Source organism: Nematolebias whitei, chromosome 14 (genome assembly GCF_014905685.2).
Source record: "Nematolebias whitei isolate Nwh7 chromosome 14, NemWhi1, whole genome shotgun sequence".
Taxonomy (NCBI): Eukaryota; Metazoa; Chordata; class Actinopteri; order Cyprinodontiformes; family Rivulidae; genus Nematolebias; species Nematolebias whitei.
The window spans coordinates 37240658-37250682 of NC_056511.1; the positions used below are offsets into that span (position 1 = coordinate 37240658).

Genomic DNA, 10025 nt, shown 5'->3' on the forward strand with positions numbered 1-10025 from the left:
TGAAGACTACTTTCAAGCCATGCACTTAAGTTTCACTTTCATATTCAGCACAGCCAAAGCATGGAGCACTACTGTGTAGCACATTTTGTGGGACAGAGCATGGTTTGATGAAAGTGTTTTCATCACCCCAGCTCCAAGGTCAAGGTCACAAATCAAGGTCAAATGATCTATAAGGCCTTTGCTTGTCCTGGTCATTACTATAGATTGCTGTATTTTCTTTTATTGTGCTCTATTAATCCCCAGTGGGGAACTTAATTGGCTGAAGTTTTCCCATTGCACATGTGAGCACACATGTGAAGTAGTGGGCTTCTATCCAAGGCACCCAGGGAGCAGCTGTGGGGGTTAAAGGGCCCAGAATGGTGCAAATGAGGGTGAAGGCAGATGTGGGTGTTTCACCTTTTCCACCGACAGTTTGATGTTGTCGGTCCGAGAGTTGAACTGGGGGTTGACTGGTATAATTGTTGACGGGTGTATAATGTCTTGTTTTAAATGCTAGCCTCCCATCAATCAGTACAGACTCTCATTATCATGCTAGGTTTAAAAACCTGCAGTTGGACTCAGTTTGGCACCAAAGCACCTGAATGCATCATCCCCAGGCCAGCCTCTCCGCAGCGTCTTTGTCACGTTTTTATTTGATGTAAAATCTTTTTGCTCACCTTAAAGTTTTGCACGGTCTTGCTTCCTGTCTCCTAACTTTACATTCAGACCTTTAAGATCCACTAACAAAGTCCATGCTCAATAATCCAGGTATACAATCCAGCAATTTTCAGTCAGGTCATCTGGACAGTTTCTTTGATTTTTTTTTTTAGATCCACCGTCGCCCCTCGCAGGTTTGTAACAAAGATCAGGACTTCTTCACCCGAATCCTTCATTTTACAAGTCTCTGAACTCAAGCTCTCAAATCCCTCCTTAATACGTTGGTCTTTGTCAAAGCCTTCACCCGAGTCAAACCTGAGCGGAAGGCATTTATCACAAGTTTTTTATTTTAGTTAGAAAAATCTATTCCTATTTTTTGTAAATTCATTAAAATATTTTTGTTAAGAAACTGTAAAATAAGTTTTGTGTGTCCACATGATTTTTATTTAATTTAATCTTGTTTTAATACAAATAAATTCAAATATTCCCATTAGTTAGACTCAGACCTCTGTAGGTGTCTTATTAAATACTTTTTTTCTTTTTCTGAAACTTTTCCAGGCAGAGATCATCCTAAACTCTGTTTTATGATTCAGAATATAGTAGAATTAGATATGTCAAATACATCAAATCAATGTTGATTATCTTGCAAACACCTGAAACTTTGTTCTCATTAAAACAGTGAGGACACCAAACTAAACAAACATTTCCTTTAGTTTTTCACTGAATGTTGTGGGAAAAAGAATCACTGGAAAAGGCTTTTAGTTCATCTAAATGTATTTCCATTGCCGTTATTTGCTCGTATGTAAAATTTTAAATGAGAAATGTATTTGATCTGCCAATTTCTGAATCAAAAATATTTAAAATGATAGCTCAGATCTTTTAAAGTTTGCTTCTGTGGAATTTTTTTTAAACAGTAAACATCTTACCTGTTTCAGATAACAGTTTGAACGACTTCAGTTTAGAGAAATAGAGTTTAAATCTGACTGGACTGACGAGCTGGCAACTCTGATTTCATTGTCATCATTTTTTTATTGTTACTTGTTAGTGCTAATTGCAGCAGTTAGCTGTAGCACTTCCTGTGCAGCATGGGACACTTCCAGCAGGAATATATTTCTGTCAGAATAATGAAGTTTAGTGAAACTGAGAGCTCAAAAAGTAAAAATAAAACAAAACAACTGGACTTCTATTCTGTAGCTGAATCCATTTCATTTCCTATCCCAGGCGTTATCAATTTAAAATTAAAGTTTGAAGTTTTAAGCTTTTTATAGCCGCAATAGAGGCTTCGTTAAGCACCTGGATTCACCTGCAGATCAGACTAAAACTTCTCGCTCCTCACAATAAGGAGTCATCGTTTTTTCCTGGCTCATAGAGAGATGTTTTTGTTGTATGTATCAAGGTGTGAATTAAGGTCCCAGCATCCTCCATCCGAAGCTGAACAGTCGACGTGTGCTCACCTGGTTGTGGGACGTTAGTTTTCACACAGCCTTTTCGTAGTCCATGAGGCACAGAGCTCCTGGGAAACCCCTCCCGCTGCAGTATATTATACATCACCGTGCAGGTTTCTTCCTGCCAGAGTATCCACTCTGTCCCTGAATCCACCGTTTGGCCTCAGATCTATCATGAAGAGAGCATCACACTTTTCAGCAGACTCCTCCATACACAACGTCTGCACCATCTCCATCCAGGAGTTTTTGACTGTTTGACTAATTTAGTGTTTGTTTAGTCGTACAGCTGAACGTCTGAGCACATTTCTGCATTGATGAACACACAAACTTCTGACCAGTCACACAACACTTGGTGCATATGCCTGTGAGAAGACGTTTGTGTCGAGAAGGGGCGAGTAGGTGGACCACTGAGTTTTGTCCTGAAGAGCTGCTCTGGTGTTGAGCCATGTGTCTGTGGAGAGGTTGTTTAGTTTCTCTAATATAGAGGTCAGAACATTCCTGCAGACACCACACTGCTCAGTTTGTGTCCTTAGGATGGAGCAGCCTCTGTCTGAGGGTCCTGTTAGGATTGAAATGGAGCTGAAAAGATTTAGGGAAATGTTCTAATTGCGATTTTTATTTTATTTTATTTTTTTACCTCCAATATGCCATTGCGATTTAATATGCAATTATTTTTCGATGTCTTCTTCTCATGTATTTTTCAACAAACACGAGCAATAAATCTGTTTCAGTTGCAAAAAACCCCACTGTTTTCAGCTCCGCAGCAACTCTGTTTCTGCATTCATTGTATAACTCCAGGATATCAACTTGGCTTAAATGTGTGCGTGAGTACATTCTGTACCACTTATCCACTATGTTTACCAAAGCCGTAAACCCAGGCTTGGTCACTTTATTAATGGGCATCATGTCTTTCGCGATGAACTCCATTATTGCTCGAGTTATTTCTGCGTGCCGTTTCGAATTATGTTCATACGGAGTAATATCTTCGAATAGTTCAGTCAGTGATCTCTTGTCGGCTGCTACTTTGCTTACTTGAAGTTGAATTACTGGTCGTTGACATTCTAGTCATGCAACTATCGTAAATGTCTTTGTGATGTTTTTTAAGTGTTGATAAAGATTTGTGGTGTTACCTCGAGAGGTAGCAACAGCAGCAAGGCAGGTTCTGCACAATGCATGTCGTTACACAGCATCTTCTTTCTTTATAGCCAAAATAATTCCAAACGACGGACGTGCTGCTCCTCTTTGGTACCAAACTTTCAGATGTGTCAGCTTCTGTCGAGCCTGATGACATTGTGCAACCGGTTAAAGCGCAGTGTTGACTTCTCCAGCTCCTTGCTCTGCTTTGCTCCGCTCACTCGCAAGTCACGTACCCAGATCAGTGACCAGTCAAGTTGCAGTCTTTACGATTAGAAAATCTCGTTTTAGCATATCGCGATATTATTGCAAATGCAATTAATTGTTCAGCCCTAGTTTGAAATGCAGCGGGATGTCGTGTTTGGAGAAACATCCTTTGGAGTTTCTCAGAGACAACGTATGGCATGACTGGTTTTTTTTGTTCTTCACCCTGTCCTGTTCTGGCGTTTTTAATATTCATTTATTTTTTGGTTGTTTGGTTTTTGGATTTCATCACAGATTTAATAAAAGCCCAGTTTGGATATCCACAGGTTTCGAGAGCTTCTTTGACATGTTTCTGTTCCTTTTCCTTCTGTCCTCGTGGGGACATGTTTGACCCAGTGGCGTGGAGTTCTGACACAAAGTTTGTGCTCCAGTAGATGGTGAGAGTCCCTTAAAATGTCTTTCTTAGGCCCCCTCAGACCAGCTGTTAGCTCGTCAGTCCAGCCAGAATCAAACTACCGGTATTTTGGTTGTACAAAGACCTACCGACAGCAGATATTTATTGTTAACTCTACACAGAACCAAACTTCTAAAGATCAGAAGTATCCTTTCTTAAGATGTTTTTGTTTGCTTGATGATGTTTTAATGTATTTTTGTTTAAAATTAGTTTGTGTGTGTGTGTGTGGGGGGGGGGGTGAACATGTGGTGTGTACCTACAAGTAGACATCCATCCATCCATTATCTTTTACCCGCTTCTTCCATTTTGGGTCACGGGGGTCGCCGGTGCCCATGTCCAGCAATCACAAGTAGACATATTGAAATTTAAAATCAGAGATGGTTAACATCCACATCTGTCCATGAGTGGTGTCCACCCCCCACCCCCCACAGCCCCATGATGTTCTCCTTTAATCTTTTTCTATAATAACCTCAAATTTGATCCAAACCCCCCAAATCTTTTCTATTTTTTGTTCCACTCTCCTTTCTCTGCTGGAGGTGTAAGTGTTTAATCTATGAATGACATGAATGTCTGTGTGTGTGTGTGTGTGTGTGTGTGTGTGTGTGTGTCTGTGTGCGTGTGTGTGTGTGCGTGTGTGTGTGTGTGTGTGTGTGTGTGTGTGTGTGTGTGTGTGTGTGTGTGTTTGTTAGTGTGTGAGTGTGTGTGTGTGTGTGTGTGTGTGTGAGGTAAATATGTAAGGAGATTAAAAAGACTTAAAATCTCTGCGTCTGGCATAGAAATTCCAATCACATAACCTACCAGCGGGTTTGCCCCTCCACCCTCTCGCCCTGTCTCTGGTTGTCTTTGTGGATGTGTGCACAAACTGTAGGGAGGTACCAGACCCCCCCACCCCCCACCCCATCCTACCCACACCCACTTTGCCTCTTCCCATCCACCTAAACCATTGCGGGTTTTAGCCCAAATCCCCAGCTTTTTCTGTCACATGACTGATGTTTGCAGCTGGATGTTTGACACACATTTTTCTATGGTTATTTTACAACACATCTGAAGGACATTCCCGCCTCGTTGCGGGGGTGTTTCTGGTTTGAAGGGTCACTCTTCCGGGTGTGTGTGTAACAGTTGCTCACTGTTGGACGTGTTTCTTAGCTGATGCGGTTGTGTCTGTTTGCAGTACACAGTGAGGATGTGGGCTCCACCAGGCTGTACTTTGTAAACGCCTCCCTGCAGAGGGTAACCTACTCCAGCTCCGTGGGGGTGTCCCTGCCCTGTCCTGCGGGGGGCACCCCTGGTGCCATTCTGCGCTGGTACCTGGCAACCGGCGACGACATCTACGACGTGCCCCACATCCGCCATGTGCACGCCAATGGCACCCTCCAGCTGTACCCCTTCTCGCCCTCGGCCTACAACAGCTACATCCACGACAACGACTACTTCTGCACGGCCGAGAACCAGGCTGGCAAGATCCGCAGCCCCAACATCCGCATCAAAGCTGGTGAGTGATGGTGAAGTAAAAGTTCCCACGAGACACGGCTCCATGAGTAAAGTCAGACATTTGTCAGCACAGCCCACCTTGAATCAACCCTGGCCTGAACACAGTCTGACCCAGAACATGGAGACCTTCGTCTCCTTCAGAGTCTGTGACGAAGCCCATGCCGTTTGACCATCATACCTTTCGGCTGCAGTGCATGAGTGCTCCAAATATAACCTCAATTCTAAAAAGGTTAGGAACATGTAAAATGTAAAACAGAATGTAGTGATTTGAAAATCCCTTAAACCAAATCAGGGTTGGGAGTGAGGTTCTGCCTCAAGTGGAGGAGTTCTAGCGTCTTGGGGTTTTGTTCATGAGTGAGAGAAGAATAGAGTGCCGCTTCAGCAGTATTGCAGACGCTGTGCCGGTCCGTTGTGGTGAAGAGGGAGCTGAGCTGGCGATTTGGTCAGTCTAAATTCCTACCCCAACTTATTTTCATGAGTTCTGGGTAGTGACTGAAAGAACGAGATCACAGATACAAGCAGTCAAACTGGGTTTACTTTACAGGACAGCTGGACTCTCTTTTAAGATGGGGTGAGATGTTCAGTTATCCAGGAAAGATTTGAAGTAGAGCTGCTGTTCCTCCACAATGAGAGGGACCATTTGAAGTGGTTCGAGCATCTGGTAATGATGAACCCTGGACGCCTTCCTAGGGAAGTGTTCTGGACATGTCCAACTGAGACTCTGGAGAAGACCCAGGACACACAGGAGAGACTATAGCTGCTTCTCCACTGGTACGACTCCAATAGCTTTGCTTCTATTCGGTTCTACTCAAGTGTAGGTATGTCTCCATTGAGAATGTGTTCTCACTCACTGGGTGGGATTGTTGGCACTTGGCGAAACACCTCCATCCCCTCCGGTTTGACCCGCTTCCCCCATTGTGATCTTTTATCGTCCAGTAGTCAGACTTCTTTTTTTTTTACAACTCCTGGTGAACTCGCTCTGTCGAGCTCACGCTGTATGTGCTCGTCTGACAACATTGATAAAAAAGTTGGCACCTCATCATTCGACCACAGAATCATCAGTGATTTGCAGCTCTCCGTCTCAGCAACGTACATGTACACTCAACGACCAGATTGAAAATGGCGCTTCAGGAGACGTTTGCCTTGGCTCATATAGTGACGTCAATCCAAGGGCCAATCAAGTGCTGATGTCATAATCGCTTGCTCGGCTCGCTTGGAAAACCATCACGAACAGGTAATGGAGACACATTTGGCCGATGCTGAGTCGATGCGAGCTGAGTAAAGCCACGCCCGTGGAGAAGGGGCTTTAGTCTCTCAGCTGGCCTGGGAACACCTTGGAGTCCTCCCAGAGGAGCAGGAAGAGGTGGCTGCCCTCTCGACCCGACCCTGAAACAAGCAGCAGACGGATAAATCAAATCATTGCATTCTTTTTTCTTTTACAAAACATCCCAACAGCTTTTGAGGATTGGGACTCTACAAAAAAAACACACCTTTCTTGTGATGTAGATAAATCCAGATTAGATTAATTCTCATTCCGTTTTTGCCACTTCAGATAAAGTTAGAACAACAGAGTCCAAGTGAGTTTTGTTAAACCTTTTTAAAAACATCCCTGTTCTTTTTATCAAAGATCCACGAAGTGTGAAAAACAATTCAATCAGTGACCGAGAGATCATTTCACAATGTTTTCTGTGCTCAAACTGTAAGTTATTAATTAAGTCATACAGTACATTAACAAACACTGATCAGCTTATTGGAAAAATACAGTTCAGTTTATTTGGTAGATGCAGAGAAAATCACATTTTTAAGAAGAAAGAATCAGTAAATTTAAAAAAAATAGCATTTCTTGATGTGCGGAATCTTATGTGATATTACGACATCTGATGAGCCCTTTTAGACATTGAGGATGACTCTCAGCTACTACCACTCTACGTTTAAGCTCAGTATTCGTAAAACTAAATTAGTTATGGTCCTTTTAGTTCTTTATAAGATTGGTTGGCTGTGGCAGACATCTTGAACGTTGTTGACTCTAAACGTTAATCAGTTGAAGTTGTACATTCTCTGATAACTTTCTGGGAGTTTCGTTCAAATCTTTTCACCGGTTCATGTGATGTTTTTCTAACAGACAAGCTCATTAACACATGCATACACATGCACATGCCTTTCATGGCAGTGGGCAGTAATAAACATGGGCAGATGTGTCAGATGGTCCAATTTAGGACATCTCGACTGCCACTGTTGCTATCCTCTCCTCCTTTCTCTCCTCTTCCTCCTGTCTGCTCCCTCCTACAGTCTAAATTTAGCCACAGCACACTTCTTTAATTAGCTCTCATTAACAAACCTAATTGGTGCTTTCCATTGATTACACGACATGAGACTGCTTTAAAAAGCCTAAAGAAAAAAGTGAAGAAGTACATCTGGCCTCTAGAGTTAAACTGTATCCATTGGCCCCGCCCACTTCCATTTCCTCTCATTCATTCTGACTGTTTGGCTCCTCCCTTTTCCCTCCTGTCATCAACATCTGTTTTCATATTCTGCCTCCCAACACTGACCTGAACCAATACTCGTATTCATTCTGATGCTAATGCCGGCACCAAGTAAGGGATTTGAGCCAGGACCCTGAGCGACGAGGCAGCTGGTTCCCACGTGAGCAGAAAAACTCGGCCTCAAGAGCCGAGGGATTAGCACGAACCAGACTCACTAGCTTTGATGGACAGGTCACAACAACTGGACAAAACGTGGTTGTTTTGTTGTGATGAACAATTATTGACAGGAATCGCATTTAATAACGTCACCCACCGCCTTTTGTGCCTGAGATTTAAACTATAAATAACACAGTTGTAGCTATTTTGGTTAAACCTCGAAAATAACTTCATGTGCTGTTATTGTTTGTGCTTTAAGTATGTGTTGTGAATGACTCTCAGCTACTACCACACCAAATTTTAGTTCAATGTCTGTTAAATTCACAGAGTTAAAGCCATTTTGGTGTCGACTATAGATTAGCTGCTGCTTCCATCTTAATTCATGTTGACTCCATCCGTTGATCCGTTGTAGATGCAAATCACATGATTGATTTCAGAATGCTTCAATAAAATCTTTTTAGTGGTTCTTGAGATATTTTGCTAACAGACAAAAAGGGGTAATGCTAACATCTGTTGCCTAAATGTCAAGGAAAAAAATGTTATGCAATGCACTGCAGTCACAATATGGGTTAAGGACTATGCTCAGCAACTACCACACTAAACTTTAGCTTAATAACTGTTAAATTGACTGAGTATTAGCCATTTTTGTGTTTTGGTAAATTAGCTGTGGCAGCCATCTTAAATAGGGCTCACTGCTAAAGTTAATCAGCTGTATATCTATGGCCAATTATTACTTTCTGAAAGTTTTAATAAAAATAGTTCAGTGGTTGATGAGGTATTTTGCTAACAGACAAACAGGGTTGACTAGAATAGTTTATGCCAAACTTTAAGGCACAGACCTCCCAGGATCAGCTCGTGCTCGGCGTATAAGTTGAGGATCAGTCTCAGCCACTAACACATCAAATTTTAGCTCAGTTTCTGTAAAATCCACTGAGTTGTAGCCGTTTTTGTGTTAGGGAGTATTTTGCTAACAGTACATCCAAACAAACGCACAAGTGCGAAGACATTGCTGCTCCGCCTTCACCTTCGGGCGATAATGAGTCCAACCGCTTCATGTCAGCCACGTCTCATCAGAAATGACTCGTTATGTTCGATAAAGATCCGACCTGCTTCGTTTGATCCGTCGTTTCCGAACGAGCTGTCCATTTGCATGTGCGCGTTCGCAGCAGGAATGTTTGCGTACCGTTTCGGTGTCTGTTACCAGGCAGGGGATTCCACAGCAGTCTCTTAGCAACCTTCAGATACGTCCCGGCTTTCGTGTGATTTTTGCTAATGAGCTGCTGCTCAGTCAACGCAGAGCAAAGTATATTGCACGTACCTGCAGGAAACAAACCACCAAATAAACCAAATAACAGAAATCTGAGTGTGCTGCATCCTTATGAAGTGTCTTGTGATGAGGTCACACCAACGGCCTTGTTTAATGGTGGCCTGCTCCATATTTGGTAACAGGACAGGCAGGATTAGAGGAGATCAGAGATGAAAGCCGTCAGATATTTTCCAGGGAATGACTGCAGCATCTCCTGGTAACTGGTGAAATTGTCTTTGCTTGTTTTGATGATATTCACATATGTATGAGATGCTTTTAGTAAAATGTGTGAAGATTATTCTTTTTTGGCTGCTCCCTTTAGACATCACCTTAGTGGATCAGCGGCCTCCATCTTTCCCAGAATCCTCTATTGCACTGACACTCTGCTTATCTTCCTCCCTTACATACATAAACCCTCTTTTCTTCCTCCCTGGCTGCTCCATATTCACAATTCTTTGTCCATTTTATGCACTGTCCTCCTCTACACATCCAAACCATCTTAGTCTCTAACGTTGTCTCCAAACCTGAGCTTTTCTTTTTTTTTTTCAAGTTAATTTCTTAAGGGATATTTGACTACTTGCACATATTGACCTTAATGTGTTGTTAATTCTCTATTTTATTAAAACGTTGTTTGGGACACATAAAAATTCCTAAAAGAAAGGCAGGCAGGCAGGCAGGCAGGCAGGCAGGCAGGCAGGCAGGCAGGCAGGCAGGCA

At 42.6% G+C, this 10025-nt stretch overlaps 1 protein-coding gene across 1 annotated transcript in view; it reads left to right on the plus strand.

Annotated features, from left to right (window-relative positions):
* The first annotated feature begins 5173 nt into the window (after positions 1 to 5173).
* Positions 5174 to 10025, plus strand: part of LOC119420289 (Down syndrome cell adhesion molecule-like protein 1 homolog) — an 83762-nt gene continuing 78910 nt past the window's right edge. Inside the window, exon 1 of the mRNA XM_037687677.1 lies at positions 5174 to 5365. The gene's annotated coding sequence lies outside the window, so the exon portion shown is untranslated. The remainder of the gene's footprint in view (positions 5366 to 10025) is intronic.